Raw genomic sequence first — 18,665 nt, 5'->3', positions numbered from 1 at the left:
CTCTGAAATGACCTAGGAGAATGAGGCAAGGCAGCTGCTTTGATTGTGTGAATGAAATGGGTATTGGCCCACTGTCCTGTGGGAACTACCCAGGCCAAAGCTCGTACAGGGGAAGTGTCAGTAAGGAGAGAGCAGGTCCTCCTAGGCGTGGTCTGTACTTCCACATGGCTAAAGTGCCCATGGGAGGAAGGCAGAAATGGGATAAACACCATGACTGTCGGGAAAGACAAAATATTATCTCCAGCAAGACAGATAAGGCACATGACTTTGATTTGCCACATAAACTCCTTCTGTCCAAATTCCACTCCCTAAGTGAAGCAAAACCAGGAAAGGGGAAGGCCATAAAGGATGGCAGGTGACTTCCTCATTCTCAGAAGCAAAACCAGCCACTTAATTCATGTCCCCTTGCATTCTGGTTCTTCTAAGATCCTGTTTGCTAGTCACAGAATGTTCGGGCATAGGAAGGAAAGGATTTCCGAAGTCAGGTTGGGTTCAGATTGTAGATGACCTGGCAGAGAAGCTGTGTTTATTTCAGAGGACAATGGGAGCCATAAACAGCTTCGACTGAATCTAGCACAAACAACTCCAGTAGGAAGAAGGAAGACACAAGCAGCCAGGAAACCCCATCGTAAGTTGGTGGCAGTATCAAGCCTAGACGAGGAAGTGGGGGCCTCTGCCCTGGGTCCCTCCTTTTAACGATCTTGACTCTGGTCTTTCTCCGGCTGAACCCCTCCCCACACAGCAAAGAATCTGCAGGGCCAAGCAGATGTACCCTCTAGGAGCCCACACCTCTCCTTTTGGACCACACTCTAGGCATCGCCGGACCTGAGAATTCCCTGACCTAACAGATTTGCACCTGCACTCAGGACCTGCAGGGATCTCTTTCCAGGTTCTGTCTCCTTAAGGGTGACTTGTGTGTACAGGTACGGGCCCAAAGGGGACAAGAGACTGCTATCTGAGGAGGGGCTGGAAGAGGGGGATGGAAAAACAGGGTAGGGTATGTATACACAGTGTGGGCCCTCGAGTGAGGACAGAGCCAGAAAGTAGAAAGACAAGGAGCTAGGCCACAGACTGGGGGGCTCCATTTTACTTTTGCTCTGGGCTCAAAGTGTGAGGGGCAGGCCTAGCTGACAAGGCCACTGATGGGAGGTAAGAAGTAAATGACACAGGACGGCCACAGTAAAGAGATGTTGTAGAAAGAAAATCTCACAGCGTGGCTGCTTGCTGGGGGCTGCCCTGCCCCTGTGTGGTATCTCTGAGGCTGCTTTTCAGGTCCGGTAATTACAGGTATGGCCAAGGGATGGGATGGGGTGGGGCTGAGGTAAAGTGGGTGAGGTCCTTTCGGAAAAGGTGGTTAAGTGTCTGAGGCTGCAAAACCCGGGCACTGGCCAGGTACAAGGAACAATGTTTGGCAGAGAACAAGGGGTGGGGCCACTCCTGGCTGCCAGGCCTGGCCAGGTGCTGGTTCTGCTGCAGACATGTGGGCATGCGTTCCCTCACTTTCCCCAAGATGAGCCATTCTATGGCTCTCTGCGGGGGAGGCCTGAGGTGAGAACACATCTGGGGATACAGCTGACCTTTAGGGAGATGATCTCATCTCCACCTATTACAGGTGTTCAAAGTGGCTTTGGAAATCGCAGCCTTTTGCTCAGAAGCTATTTTAATAACGTGATTCTTAGAAGCATCCTTGGAGAACGGCAACCCACACCAATACAAAGTTTCCCCCGCCTTTTGGGAGACAAAATGCTTTACCCCAAGGGAATGAAGGTTGGACCACATGCCCTCGAGGTTTCTTCCAAGGCTGAGATGCCAGGTTAGTGCTGTCATGGCCTTCTTTACCCAACTGTCCAACATCTTTATCAGTGTTTCTCTACTGGTTTAGCATGCCTAGAGAGAGGAAGTGAAACTAATGAGTCACTGCGTTGCTACTGAAAAGGCACCCTGATAAATTCTGTGATCGGAGGTGGAGGCTGATAAAGTAAGATTTGGAGCATTTTCATAGGTTCAAAGTAGACTAATTAGTACGTTTAGATCATTCTTTCTATTTAAGACTGTAGATGATTATAAGCCATCTTCAGTCTAGTTTGTGTTAAGATGCTGCACAAGGAGAAAAGAAGTTAAACCCTGAAAACTTCATAACACAGAAGATTCTTTCTTTTGGAGAGATTTGGTGTAAAACCATCTATTGAAACATCCCAATGTCTTCATGGGAGGATTCCTCTGGAACTCTGACTCCAGACATGGCCTAGGATCTAAAAGCAGAAAGGCTAATCCTGTAGACCAAAATAGAGACTCTGGTGAAGAAGGAGCAATAAGAATATTCGGATCCAGTGTGAGGAAGTCCAACTTCAGGGGAGAGAAGGGAGAAAGTGAAACTTCTCAGAGGAGGTAAGCAGTGACAGAAGACTTCAGCTACTACCAAGTGTAGGGAGGGTTTTCTGCCAAGCAAAGAAACGCAGGGAGAAATAGCTAGAGACCTTAGTCCCTGGAAGATAACAAGATTGTTCTTTCTGGATTTACTGGATCTTCACGATACAAAGAAAAGAAGTAAAGTCATGTGACCACTGCCTCGGCAATGTAGGGACAACCATCCTCCTCCTGATGCCTGGTACAGAGAAGGGGAAGGGGCTGCACAGAGGGCTTGGGCAGTGGCCAACAGAAGTCTTTTTCAGAGCAGTGGGGCATAGTGCAGGATCCTCAGCAGCATGCTGGTAATTACAGTGTTCAAAGGAGGCAGCCATGGTGTGCTGACAGAAGTTGCCAGAAAAAATAACTAAGGGTGTACTATTAGTTGTATAAGGGCAAAGATTGAGTTCAGATTCCCACAGAAACTGGTAATGAGACAAGGTTTTGAATACAAGTAATTTCTTTGGAAGGTGATGGCAGAAAACATTGCTATAGGAAGAGGAAAGTGATACAGGGAAAGGAAGGTAGTCAGTACAGGTGCCCTGCCAAGCAAATTACCATTGTGGGCAACTGGAGCTCAGTTCCATGGGGCATCTCTGGGAGACGATGTAGAAAATTCGCCTCAGTGTTATCTTGCTCAAGGGACAAGGGAGTATCCACCAACTGCCATCAGTCACTGGTTGAAGGATTCTCCTAGAGAACTATAATTTCTCAGCACTTTTGGCTTGTCCTGAACGGGTGATATTTTTATCAAATTCCCATGGCCATCCATCAGACAGTTCCTAGTCATGGTGACATGTCTTCTTCTTCAACCAACTCTCTCTCTGGCCACCCTTGCTAAAACACCTCATTTGATTTCTTACAGGTATCTACTCCGCCAAGTGAGTAAGCACGATATTTGTTACTCAAAAGAAGTATGGTTGCAAAGACAGGGGTGTCAGGCTATTTTCAGTTGATCTTAGATATACAACCTTTATTCTTGGCCATCAAGCCACTCACTTCCACCTGGATCCTCAGTTAATAGCTAAGCACTTTAGATGAGTTCCGCATTTAATCCTCACTCAATTCTACAAGTTAGCTGCTACTGGAATGATCACCCTCACTTCAGAAATGAGAAAAACGTGACTTGGTTTAAAGAACTTCCCAAAGTTACAGCAGTTTACCCGGAGGCCTGTTTCCTGATCTAGGATTCTTAATGACCACATTCTCCTGCTTCCAGTTACTCGCAGAGAATGCGTGTTTCCAGCACAGGATGGCATATACACATTTGATGGACTTCAAACAAAGATGATGGATAAACAGTAAAAGAAGTTCTTAGAAAACTATAAAAGTTTTTATAAACATGCATAAGGAAAACTGCCCAAATCATGGGTGTCCAGCTATCTGAATGTCCACAAAGCAAACACAGAGTGCAGGATTCCACAAGGACATGACCAGAACCCAGAACATCACCCCATCCATTTTCCACCATCCTCAAAGGTAACCACTATCTTGACTTCTAACACCATAGATTATCTCTGCAAGATTTTGAACTTTATGTAAGCAGGATATATTGCACTGTGTGAGAATCACCCATATTGTTGCACACAGCTGTAATTAGTTTATGCTCATCGTCTCATATGTAAATATATTAAAATTCTTTCATCTGCTCTGTGGTTCATAGACTTCTGGGTAGTTTTTCGGTTGGGGCTACTGCACACAGTAAATTTATGAAACTTCTTGCCCATGTTGTTTGGTGTACTTATGTCTGTATTGTCTGTATTTCTGTTGGGTATGGATGTAAGAATGAAACTGCTAGGCTGTGGATATGTACGCCTCCAGGGGAAACTTGGATGCAAAAGTTAGCCTTCCTTCAATGAGCTCCCTTCTTTTCAGGCTCTGAATGCTCAGATAGCTCTTGAAGGCCTTCACACACATGATTTTTGTATTTTATTCAGCTTTTATAGTTTTTTCTCAGGAGGACATTTGTCTGCCACAAGTTCCTCCCTCATATAGGAAGCAAAAGCATACTTCTTTATACATTTTAATAATTTACATATATGCATTTAATTTTGTATCTTATTAATGTGAAAATAACTATACAAAGTCTTATCAGAAGAAAATCTACGTACAAGGGATATTACTGTTATTGTTACTCTGTGACCACATCTTTCCTAACTCTAGCTTGTTGTTTGGATTGCATTTTCCACTATCTTCAGAAAAACTGTTCATAGTCTGTTCTGTAATTTCAGACTCAGAAACAGACACATGTTGGAGTATAGATGTTAAACACCTGATTTCTCTCACTTGCTACTCTTTCCCATGGTCTAGGTCTCATGTGTAGCCCCTTTTGGTATATCAAAATCTGGTGATTGGGGGCACGGGGATGTGAAAACACAGATTGCTGGGTCCTGCCCCCAGAATCTAATTCTGTAGCTCAAGTGAGGCCCAAGAATCTGCATTTTAAACAAGTTCCCAGGTGATGCTGATGTGGCTGGTCCAGAAACTACATTTTGAGATATGCTGTTCTAGTGCCATCTCTACTTTTCTTGAGTAATTGTGAACTGTTTTTAAAAAAGAAGTTATTGTGTCTACCCCAGCTGTTTCTAATTTCCTCATGCTGGATTGCGCCCATCAACCAGAGAGTGATAAAACATAGGATTTTAAAGGGGCTGGACCCATGTTCCTTCTGCATCGATTTTAAGAAAACAAAGCAATGGTATAAATAGTTAAACAGGTCTTTCCCCAATAACTAGGAATCAAAAGCTCCTTTTCAACTGAGAGTTATATTTAGAGGAGCTTTCTTTAAATTTTGGACATATTTGGGAGGAGGGGAGTTAAACGGAAGGTTCCTGTATGACTGAAATCTCCCTCCTTCCATCATTTAAAAAAATGTCATTTATGACTGCAGGCCTGTGAAGCCAAATTTATTTATAATTCTCAGTAGCCCTCAGGTTCTGGGGCAATCTAAAGACACAAACCTTTCTTTGTTTTTAGGTGAAATATCTGTTGAATACACATTTTATGCGTATTTGTCCAGATTTAGTCAAAACAACACAAACTCTCAGCTATCAGGAAGTGTACTGTGATGTACAGTAAGTTAAACAAACATGAGGTTGACTTCACACAATGGCATTCATGGCATTTTGTCAACTTTGAAACTTTATAGTACAGACTGTACAATAGCAGCCTCAAGATTTAATACACTGACCTTAACCAAAGCCCCATCTACCCGCAGTGGAAGGGAAGGGTGAAAGAGACTTTCCTTTGCATCGGAGATGAGACAGGCAGGACTGTTGCTTGGTTTCACTATGCATACTCAGGGCATGGCAGTTTCCATGTAAGGGAAAACTGCTGCTTTTAACAGAAGATAAATTAAGCCCCCAGGTTAGAGTGAAGCCTTTTAGGTCAGAATTCAGATGATAAAAGAAAACCAAGGCTTCCCTAGTTGTGTGAGAGGACTGAGAGAGAAGTGAAGTTTATCGGCTTTCCTGCCTCGGTGCTAATGAGTGATAAGGAGCTCTAATTTGAAGACACCCTGGAGCTGTTAAAGTGTGTGTGAGATGCAGACAATTCATCAGCAGAGCAATAATCTTCCCCCCACACAAATGGAAAAACCATTTTGGTGTCTTCAGAGTTTTTCTTAAAGTCTGAGGGAAAAAACAGGGAAATGGAAACTAAATTTTATAATGCCTAGTGTGTGCCTGGCAATATTCTAGTTCTTTATCAAGGGTCAGTCATCTGATATAATCCCCATAATAACTTCTGTGAATATGGTGCAATGGTTTCAGGTGAGGAAACTGAGGCACAGAGTAGTTAGATGATGCAAAGTCTGTGCCTCAGTTTCTTCTTCTGTAAACAAGGGTGCTCAAAGAAGAAATAGATGTTCAAACCCACAGCCACCTGACTTCAAACCCATTCTTACCCCACCAGCAAAGATATGTATGTATATATACACATAATTTTTTTAAAGATTTCACTTATTTATTTATTTATTTATTTATTTATTTATTTAGACAGAGAGCAAGAGGGGGAGAGGCAGACGTAGAGGGAGAGAGAGAATCTCAAGCAGATTCCACACTGAGTGCAGAGCCTGATGCAGGGCTTGATCTCTTGACTCTGAGACCATGGCCTAAGCCTAAATCAAGAGTCAGTCGCTTAACCTAGCCACCCAGGCACATATGTTTTGTGTGTGTGTGTGTGTGTGTGTGTGTGTGTGTGTGTATGAGCCACCCAGGGAGATAGGATATATACCTATCCCTCTATATTTATATCTATATTTGGACATAAATCACCCAATTGGTGATCCTTCTCAGGGAGTGCATTTCAGAATTTCTAAGCAAAGCACATATAGGTTCAAAAAGACCTGAGGTGATTCTGAACCACCTCTTTGATCCAGGGCATGCCCTATTGCTTTGTTATCCCCTGAACCAATTGAAAAATCACTGGATAAATAACAAAGGTGCGTTAGTCAGTGAAAAAAAACCACTGGAGTGAGAATTTGGAAATCTGGGTCAGTTCTGCCACTGATAACTATCACCTTAGGAAATGACTGAACCTATGTTCTTCATTTAATCAATATCCATTTACTGAGCAAAGATTCAGTAAAATCCCTAATGTTGCAGGCTCTGTATAGATATATGTTTGTATAAGCCATGCCTTCTGCTTGTAAGTTGCCCATGGTCTAGTGAGGAATCCAGACACATGAACATTTTTGACATTCATAATTAAGTCTGAAGGCACAAATTCTTATAAAGGGTTATAAGAGTATGGTTCCAAAGCTCTTGCCTCTGCCTGGATGGCACAGCAATCAGGAAAGCTCCAACACAAGAGCAAAGGATTCGAGGAATTTGCCAGGCTGATACACTGAAGCAGAGAGGGGAGATTTCAGAGTAAAGGAACCACATATGCAAAGGCATAGGGTCATATGCACAGGTCTAAATGCCATTTAATAGAACTGAATCATAAGGGACATGGCATATCATGCTAAAGAGTTTGAACTTTCTCCTGCAAGTGATGGTGAGACATGGAAGTTTTTGTAGGGCCATGAGGGAGTTAAATTTGTGTTTAAGGAAAAACAGTAGTATGACAAATGAATTCAAGGGAGATAAGACTGCAGGCAAAGAAACTAATTACAAAGCTATTACAAAGGATCAGATAAGATACGATGTTGGCTGATCTAGAAAAGGTGTGTGTGTGTATGAGAGGGGTGGTGGGCAGGCAGAGAGAGGTGCTGGTTCAAAACATATTCTTAAAGTAGACTAAGCAGACAAGTCTTGGCAATCAACATAATTAGAGTCATGAGAATGATGGTAGACTACACTCCATGAGAACATGAATTATGTTTGTTGTCCATTATGTATGTTATGTATGGTGTGCTTCGTGCAGTATGGGCCACATAAGAGTTGCTCTATAAACAAATGAATGAATGCATGAATGATGACTTCCAGGTCTTAGGCTTGGATGACTTGGTGACTGCTTGGACCATTAACCAAAATAGGTGACTAATAATAAGATATCTTGGAGAGTAAAAGAAATTGAGTTTAGCTTTGGATATCTGAGGTACACATGAGAAAGACACTTGGAAATCAGAAACTTAAGTTCTAGGGATGAAAATTCAAGACGAAAATTATGGTTTGGGAGTCAGAAATACAGAGACAGTATTTCAGTCCACTAGAAAATAGTGCAATTACCCGGACAAAACAGCCAATCACTCAAGCATTCATTTACTGATCCACTCATTTATTTTTCTTATTCATTTATTTATATTTATTAAAACTACATGACATCAGGCTTTGGGCAAAGTTTAGGGAATGAATAGGTCTGATCTGGTCTCTGCCTTCAGGGGCATTACCATAATTGGGAAGATAAAAAATAAGAAAACAGACAGATGAGACCATTTCTATTGTCATATGTACTATGAAGGAAACAGGTGATTGAGACAGAGAATAAAGAAAGAAAGCCTTTTCAGAGGAGATAACATTTATATTAAGGCTTGTATTAATCTGGGTTCCCCAGAAAAACAGAACCAATAGGAGAAAAATGTAACTGGAGAGATTTATTATAAGGAATTGGTTCACATAATATGGAAGCTAAGAAATCCCAAAATCTTCAGATGGCAAGCTAGAGACCCAGGACAGCTGATGGTATAGTTCCAGTCCAAGTACAAGTCCAAAGACAAGAGAAGACCAATGTTCCAGTTTGAAGACAGTGAAGCGGAGAAAGCAAACTCCTCATTCCTCAGTCTTATTGTTTGATTCATGCCTTCAACAGATTGGATGAGGCTCACCCACACTGAGAAGGACAATCTGCTTTCCTCAGTCTACTGACACAAATGTAAGTCTTTTCCAGAAACACCTTCACAATGATATTTGGCAATAACTTTTAATATCTGGACACTCCTGGCCCAGCCAAGTTGACACATAAAATTAACCATTATCAGCCTGAAAGAAAGAATTAAAGAAAGAAAGAAAGAAAGAAAGAAAGAAAGAAAGAAAGAAAGAAAGAAAGAAAATAAATAAATAAAGGGCCCAACCATGCAAACTCTGCACTAAAGAGTGACCACGAAGATGAAACAATGTGCACAAAAACCTTAGGTTAAAAAGCATTTGCTGTGCCCAGAAACTGAAAACAATGCATATAGCTGGAGATAAGAGAGTGAGGCAGAAAACAAGGTGCAAAGAAGTCAATCAGTTAAACAGGACACAGAGTAATCACAAACTTCAAGGCCACAGTGAGGATTTGGGGCACTACTCTAAAATCAATGGAAAACACTGAAGAGCTTTAAGTAGGAGATAATTAGATTTTCTTATAAGGTTATGTTTTTACTGTTAACAGACTATATGCCTCAGGAATAAGAAGAGATAAGACTGAAGATGGTTTCTTCCCTCCTACTTTCTAAGAAGATTCGGGGAGTAAGATAACATGAAAGATGTGAATATATTCTGAAAAACAAAACAAAAAATGATAAATGTGTGTAAAATGTGAAAATTCAAATACATAGAGAATATTATTTTAAGTTGTGGTCACTCTATAGAATTCAGTTCAAGTGAGATCAGGGAGTAAAGAAATAATTATATTAGTATTTAATTACTAATATTTGAGAATTTTAAAAATTATTATGTCTTGTTAATATCTAAGCTCTTTTTTCAAATTTTCTGGGCTGTATTTTGATGTGTCTCTTAAATAACCTTGGATTTTACAAATACTACTTGTAAAACCCAGAATCTTTTAAGAACTGAATTTAATCCATATTTATTTTAATTACTGATAGACTTATTTAAACTATCTTATGCTATTTATATACTTACTAAGATTTGTGCCTATTTTCTTCTCCTGTCTTCAGTTTGACCTTTAGTTTTCCCTGTGTTCATCTGGAAGCTGCATATTATATAGCTAGCCTGTTTATTAACATACATGGTTAGCTTTATATATTATTTAACAAATTCTATAATCAGTATCTCTCTCCTTCTCCCAACAAGATCAGAATGTACATGTGTATTTATAAGAAATGCATCTGTATTGGGGAGCTTGGGCGGCTCAGTAGGTTGTGTCCGATTCTTGGTTTCACCTCAGGTCATGATCTCGGGGTTGTGAGATTGAGCCCTGTGTCGGGCTCAGCACTCAGTGGGGAGTCTGCTTGAGATTCTCTCCCTCTGCCCCTCCCCCACCCACACATGTTCTCTCTCTCAAATAAATCTTTTAAAAAATGCATATGTATTGACATATGTATACATCATTTCCATGTTGATATCCATGCTGATATCAACTATGCTTCCCATGTTGATATCAACTATGAAGTATTACCCTGAATAACAGAACATTTGGACTGAACTCTAAAGACCTCCAACATCCTTCCTTTGTCTTCCATGTTTATAAGGCATAGTATTTTAGTTCCACTTAGTTTTAGGTGCAAAATAAACCTGTTATTGCCATTTTCATTAATATTACTAATTGCAATGGATTTACCAAAATATTTCACAATTTCTGTGCTTATAACCATATCTTGCATTCTATTTCCTTCCTACAGAATCTTTTCTTTCCTACCAAAATGCATCCTTGCAGTTTGTTCAACAAGGGTTGTGGATTTTTATGAATGTCAACCTCTGTTTCACCCTCAATTTCAGTGAGAGTGATGGTCCAAGTAGAATCTAAGGTTAACAGTTAATTTTAACACTTTGAAGATATTAGCCCATTATCATTTGTTGCTAACGAGAAATGCCCCTTGTCTGGAATTGGATTCTACCACCCTGAAATTCTCATCTTTACCTACTTTACATTTGAGACTTGTGACTTTGTCACAAGCCATTAAAACAGCCAGGTAGAGGGGTGCCTGGGTGGCTCAGTTGGTTTAGCGTCCAATTCTTGATTTTAACTTGGGTCATGATCTCAGGGTCATGAGATTGAGCCCTGTGTCAGGCTCTGTGCTCAGTGGGGGAATCTGCTTAAGATTCTCTTCCTCCCACTCCCTATGCCCCTCCCCCCACTTACACTCTCTAAATAGAAATAAATAAATAGATAGATGATAGATAGATAGATAGATAGATAGATAGATAGATAGATAGAAAGATAGAAAGATAGATAGATAGATAGATAGATAGATAGATAGATAGATAGATAGATAGATAAAATCTTTAAAAAAATGGCCAGGAAATAAAAAAGAAAAGCCAGGTAGAAAATCAAAATGCTTAAGGCTATGCATGTGAGGGGGCAGTGGTGCTCTGAATCTTCCTCTTATTTTGCTGTGAACCTAAAACTACTCTGAAAAAATTCAAGTCTTCAAATTAAAAGGTGAAAAAGCTTAAGGATTTATCTCAGTTTTTGAGAAACATTAGAAAAGATAAAAATATCTTGCCAAAGCATTTAAGGCATCCCATATGCAGAATATTCAAATCCATGGCATTTCCTGTGGTGTTTTGGTAGGGAAGAAGCAGTTTAGACATTACTATCACCAAAAGCACTGCTATAATACCAAAAACTAATATCATATCAAGTAGATACTATTATTTGTTATCAAGACTTATGACTTAACATATTTTGTATTTTTTTCAAACTGTAATTGATTACCTATTATTACCCAGAATCTATTCACTGTCACTAACGTCAGTGGCACCATCCCACTTTCACCTAGCATCTTCTTCTGTATTATTGCAGAAGCTTGAAAACTGGACTCTTGCCTCCTTTCATTTTATTCTCAACCAGCAGCCAGAGTGATGCTTTAAAACATAAGTCAGTCAACTGTTCAAAATGTTCCAATGGTATCTCATCAGAGTAAAAGCTATTTTAATGATGCACAGGATTCTATTTGATCAAGCTCCCCATTGCCTTGCTCATTTATTTTCTCTTCTTCTCCTTCCTGACCCTCTCCAACCATGCTGACCTTCTGGGTATTCTTCAAACTCATTAAACACATTCCAATCCCAAGGCCTTTGCAGTTGGTGTTTCTTCTACTCTCCTCCTTCATCTTTGCTCATGGCTGACTCCCTTGTCCCCTTCAGATCTTTTATCAGACTTACATTATCAGTGAGGCCTGCACAAAACTTCCCATTCCATGATTTCCCATCCCCTTCCCCACTTTATTTAAACTCTTTCACTAAAATGTAAGCTGATCCACAGCAGGTACATGATAAATATTTGTTAAGTGAATGGATAAATTACTAAATGGATTTTTTTTCCTGAGCACTGTGCGAGGTGGCTTATACTCATGTCATTTAATCCTCAAAATCATTCAGACATGTAGATACTCTTATCTTCATTGTACAGAAGGGAAAACAATAGCAGAAAAATCAAATAACAATCCAAAAATTCACTCAGCTACTGAAAGCAAGAGACTGACACCATGGCCCATGTTCTTTAAGCCTCTTCACTTTCCCTTGCACTGAAAAGCTGAAGGTCAAGGTTGTCCTCCCAAACAGGGTGACACACAAAGCATGGCCAAATGAAGCACATTTCTAGAGCAGTATGTGAGTCTATGCAACACAATTCACAGCACTCTACAGCTCAGCATAAAGGAAAGCAGACATCTCTCTCCTAGTTCTCATTGCTATGCTGCCTGAACTCCAAATATCTGTCAAACGTCTACATGACATAGATTAACCACCTTAGAAATATACCACTTTATAATGTGTTATGTATATATATTATAATTGCCTCCTTAGAAAATAACAAGATAAATTATCACATATTTTTCCATATGTAACAACACAGAGACCTGTTCGTGTGTATTCTTTCATACTCATATGTTATCTGTGCTTCAATTGACACTTAATGGGGTCTTGCTCCTTGTTGAGGGAAAGATATCACAGACCTTTTCTAATGTAGAAATGACCTTTTCGTCTGACCTGATTATAGACATTCTCTTGCCAACAATGTCTAAAGCTGTCTCTAGGCAGGATGTGTTGGGAGAGGAGGGCAAGGGAGTGAATTCCTTTCCACACTTGGCTGTACAACACCCTTGGGTCACACTGGGTCAAGAAAGAGAGCTAAGGAAGCATGTGACATTCCTGACCCCTTTCATCTCAGAGACCCAGTAATGATGGCATCAAGAAATATGAGATGTGCATTCAATCACACATTCAAGCATATATTGAGCACCTACTGTATGCTCAGCTGTGTGCTCAGCACAATGAGGATTACACTGCAGTATATAAAACATGATTTAATCATGTAGCAAGCTATCAGAGAAAGGGTATGATCTAGACAAGCTTGTCAACTTAGAAATTAACTGATAACTTGAATATAATCCAATAACAAACTGCGTAACCAAGCTGCACTTTAGGTAGTCAGAAAATAATAACATAATGCAGCCTAGAATTTTCAGAAAAGTTTTCATAGTGAAGGTTTGGCTCAAAAGACTGAAAAGTATGTGGATTTACAAAAACCAAGTTATTTCAAGAGAAAAAAACAGTTTAAATAAAATTAGGCAAAAATTAGTATAATTTGATTAGGAGAGAGAAATCCATTTGCCTGCTAATGAGAAGATTACAGGGATGCTTGAACGTCTGCATAAGAAGCTGAGCTCCCACATTTATGCATTAATCTAGAAAATTATGACAATTTGCTCTGCAGTAGAGGCAAAAGACTCATTATCCTTCACCACTGGGGAAGTTCTAAAATATGTTTCTAAATATTTCCCCTCAAGAAATATTTCCATGTAGATGGTATTCACAGGAATTAGAACACACCAATGATGTTATGCCTGATTCTTATTAAATATATTAATGAAGCATTAATTCATCCCAGAACCTAATGTTATTATTGTCATAAGACAAGCATGAACTTTATAAAAACCAAAAAGAGGTTCCCTTGATGACTGCACCATAGTGGTTCCTGTAGCAAATTTTGGGGACATTCAAACCAAATCAATAACATCTCAAATTGCTGCTGTGGAGAATCATGGTTTGAAGCTGACTCCAATGTTTTAAATCTTACTTCTGAGAAATGAGGCCAATTCTGGCTCTCCCTATCTCAGGAAATCCTTTAGAATGAAAGTAAGGAGAACAAGAGCAAACAGTCATGACTACTTTGCCATGTCCCAGACATTATGCTAAGCTACTACACCAATTAATATTTTATTTGATCTCCAGTTTACCTACGCTAACTGCTCCTGGATGAAATGCTATGGTTCATTTATGATTTTTGGTTAAAGAAGACTTCCTGATGGTTAAAAAAATAAAATATTCATCCCCACCTTCCTGCTTATTATATGGAAGAGAAAATCTTCCCTTACAGCAGAGAATCACAAAAGGCCCCTAGGTCATTCTCAGTGCAAAGTCCTGAAATGAGGAAGATTTGGGAAATTAACAAGAACATTCACTGATGTGGGGAAAACTCTGGAAATGGATTCTTTTATTTTTTATCTAATTGCAGTTACAGCCCTATTTTCTAAATGTTTGCCTTACCCCTGAAAAAATGAAGAAGAAAGGAATACATGAAGATTATGTAGTCTCTCAATTTTAGAAAGTAAGGTACCCCATGGTCTTAGGCCTGGTTCTCTAGGGATTCCAGTGCACATGGCTTATTTCAGGTGTGGGGACGATGCTCTTAAGAGAAGGGGAATGAGGGCTGCCTGGGTGGCTCAGTCAGTTATGTGGCTGCCTTTGGCTCAGGTCATGATCCCAGGGTCCTGGGATCAAGCCCCAAGTCAGGCTCCCTGCTCAGCCTTTTCCCTCTTCCTCTGCCCCTCCCCCTGCTCATAAGCCTACTCTCACTCTCAAATAAATAAATAAAATCTTAAAAGAGAGAGAGAAGGGGAATGAGAGAAGCAGGATGGGGCAAGGAAGGAGGTGAGTGAGAGTTTAGCCTCATCCCATGGGGGAGCTCAGGAGTGAGAAATGAACCAAAGAGTTGATCCCACCTTGGGAAAGACCTCTTCTACTCATATGGCAGTCAGTTATTGGCTGTCATCTGTCCCCATGGCAGGAGAAAGGTCATTTAACCTCCAATGCAAGGTGTCTTCAATTTGGCCAAAGGCAGTTTTTCAGAGAAGAGAGCAGCAATGAACCTTTAGCTGCCAACATTCACAGCAAGTTGTAGATCAGTACACCAACCTGGTAAAGGTGATCTAACTGGGGAATTAACTGACAGCATCCATGCGTGTATTATTCTAGAACAGACAGGATGGGATGTGTTTTATAGGGACTATGGAGGCTCCATGGAAAAAGTAGCACTTAATAATGAAGCTTGAAGAAAAAATAAAACTACCATAAACAGAGATCTATTTGGAAAATTTCTTCCTTGTTCTTTTGATATTAGACAGTAAACACCACAGACATTACACATGAAATTCTGGCATTTCCAATTCCTCCTGTGGCAGCGGCTAGGTGCCCATTTCCATCTTTTCTCCTTTTCCATAAAACACAGTTGTAACCAGGAGGTTGCTGCCCAACCACAGGCCACATTCCTTATCCTTCTCGCAGCTGGGTCTCGCTCTGGGATGAATTCTCACCAATGAGAAAGAAGTGACAGTGATGAGCGACATTTCCAGGCAGAGGCAGTGAGAACAAATGTGTCCCTTCCACACTCTCTTTGCCATTTCCATCAACTGCCTATGGGATGGCAGAGCTGTAAAGCAGAGGGAGCCTGGTTCCCCATTCTCTGTGTTGAAAAGCACCATCTGCTAATTAGAATCATAGACATGAGCCATTATACATTGCATTGAATTAATGCTTCTATTTGTCACACCAGTATCTTAACTAATATTCTTCATTATTAAGAAATTAACAAATATACTTTCGCCAGATGAAAATAGAAAACAGTCTCTCTTCTGATGCAATAAGTATTTCTTTTCTAGTAGAATCTTGATTTTGCTCACTTTCTTCTGTACATTTCATAGGGTTTTGCCATGGGCTGGTCACTTCCTTGTATGAGGACACATCTTAAGTTATAGAAAATTCTGTTTCCCACCTACAGTTGTTCAAATTTTGCAATAAAGAGAGTGACTTTGTCTATGGCATGTGAAGAAGGCTTTACTTTTTCTGATACCCTACAAATTCCTGCTGTCAATGTTGGGCTTAGCCAGTCATGCATCTATTTGCGAAGCCTTATAGTGCTTTGTAATATCAAGGTGGAGGCTTCTACATTTCAACTCCAAGTTCTTTTGAACAAGGAGAGGATATTAAGGGATTGGCCTGAGGGGGGAGGGTGTTATCCTCCAGCATTTTGGCAAGAAATGCTACTTCCCATTTGTGGATCCTGCTAAAAATGCATGTCCAGTTAGAGAGATGCATTAGATCCAGGATACTTCCAGAGAAAGGAGCAGCTCAGGGATTTGACTGTTTATCAATTTCACACTCAATGTTACACTGTGTTGGCACGCAATGAATACTACCATTCAGTCAGACTTGAGTTTTAAAGAATTTCTTTCAAATTAATAGCCATTTCATCCTATTGTCAGAGAAAGGCCTGTGACAAACAAGATTGCTTTCAAACTTGGGTAGAAGCTAAGTAAACTGCATGCATGAAAAATAATTAGAAATAGTTTGGAATGACAAATCTTTCACATTTACAAAGCTTGTGAGTAATTAAATTATAATGTCAATGTATCCATAAGTATTAACTTTAAATATTAGACTATACCTGCAACATATGCTCACTCCAAAAAAAAAAAAAAAAAAAAAAAAAAAGGGTNACAGGTCCAACTACTTGTAAAGTTCTGCTAGGACAGAGATGGAGTAAAACATATTGTGTAGCACTTACATCACAATCCTTGGAGATATGAGTCCATATTTTACATTTATTCCCCATGTAAATTTTGTATTTCATCCAGAAAGAAACAGGCACAAAGGAAATAAAGGCCAATCCATGTGGTAGGAGTCAGCAATGTGCACATGGAACCTCAGCCCAATGGATCTCTAATACCTACATCATTTTGAATATTTCTACTGGGTTCTAAAATTTGCCAGTAAAGTAAGTTACTATTACCACCTATGATCTAGGAAAAAAATCCGATCTTTTAGTCTTCCAAGCTAGAAATTCTCAGTAAAACTCATTAGAATGACTTCTTTTGAAGTTCTGGAAAAAGAATTCTTTAACTAGAAGCAGATACTGTATTTTCTCTGTCCCATGAAGGTCACTGTAATAATGATTTGCATTTCATAAGACACTGGAGTTTTGTAACAGTTTAACTTAACCATGAATCACTAAAAGCAGGTAATGTTCTCCCCCCAGCTTCTACTCCTGCTTGTCACATAACTATTCCTTCAGACCTGTTTAGCTTTGAAAAACATGTTTCCTAACACACAGCTTGTCTTCATAAAAGTCTAGCTGAGTAATCCACGGTGTCTGAGAAATGTCCTATGACCGCTTTTTGACCCATTGACAGAGCTGTAGGTTTTACCATTTTCCTTACTACAATGCCCTGGATAGCATTTCAAATACATAGAGTCATGACCTTTATTGTTTGCCAGATGGGCTGTGAAATGTATGCTAATGTTCATAATAGGATTATACAAGGTTGTTTATTGTCTGAAAAATAATGTGAGCATTATCTTCTTTTCTCCCCCCCCCCACACACGGGTTTTCCCTTTAATAGGTATTAGGAAGTCTAATTTTGATTAAGTAAATATCAGCTTTCAGCTTTACAAATGATGGTTCATTTAGGCACATACTTTAATGGTATTAAGGGTGGAAAACAAGAAGAATTAGCCAGGTAAACTAAAGTACAAAGAACACATTATAATATGGATCCATGAATGGCAACTTGCGGCACGTACATATTTCATGCTAGAACTGAATACAGTGATTCAAATTAATTCAAACATGGGACAAAGGACAGCATGTATGCTATGAATGTGACACTTAAAAATACAGGATACAGGGTGTAACAACAGTGTCACTGTCCTTCAAATGTTTTGCTTTTTGCTTTGTATATACCCATTCAGATGTGATCCTATCTTTTTTCTTATTCTGGAACCCCACCAAAAACAGATGCTCAGTTTAGGAATTTGGGGTCAAGCAGTTTATTCAGGAGGGGATCACAGGTCATACAGCGAAGGAACGGGAAGTCAGATGGGTAAGAAAGAATGCCAATAAAGGGTGTGTTATAGAGAGGGACACAGCTGTGGGCAGCTGGAGCTCAATCCCAGGGGGGATCATATGAAAGGCTCTGTGGAACATGCCTCCACTGAAAGGCCGGAAAGGCAGGTATTCATTCATCAACAACTTTCCCTCATTGGTTGAGGGCCACTCCGGGAGCCTTACCAGGCCACGTGCAAGTCAAACATGCCCCAGCTGCCAGAAGGAGCTATCAGGCAGGGGCAGAGAAATGCAGGAAGACATGGGTCTGCCTAGGAACTCTTTGAAGTGAACTCCAGTACAGGTTGAGGGGATGTAGGCAGGGAACCCACAGACTTGTTCCACATGCCAAGGCCAGTGTGTCCCACTGAATGTGGCTACATACATCTGTGCTGTGGTACACTGGAACCACGGCTTGGAAGCCATGAGAACCCAGTCTGAATCTCATTCTATTTTTCATTTATTGCAAATGATTTTTGTATGCCTGGTGCTTGGGGCCATACTTCACTAGTTTGACTTCTTGGGGACTGGAGCCTGGATATCTATATCTTCTTCTATAAGACAGGTATAAGAGAGGTACTGAAAGGATTAAGTCAGGTAATAGTTGCATGAAATATCTGGAATCATGCCTGGCTTATAAAAAACACACCACAGATTCTAGGGCCCTGTCCTCATTCTCACAATCCTGTTTCTATGTCCACCTTCCTCATCAGTGATACTGCTGATGTGTAACAGATAGTCACCTCAGGGTTCCCCAAGACCAATTT

Source organism: Ailuropoda melanoleuca, chromosome 13, assembly GCF_002007445.2.
Source record: "Ailuropoda melanoleuca isolate Jingjing chromosome 13, ASM200744v2, whole genome shotgun sequence".
In the NCBI taxonomy this organism is placed as follows: Eukaryota; Metazoa; Chordata; class Mammalia; order Carnivora; family Ursidae; genus Ailuropoda; species Ailuropoda melanoleuca.
The sequence above is the reverse complement of the archived record's forward strand: the minus strand, read 5'-3'. Positions refer to the sequence as shown.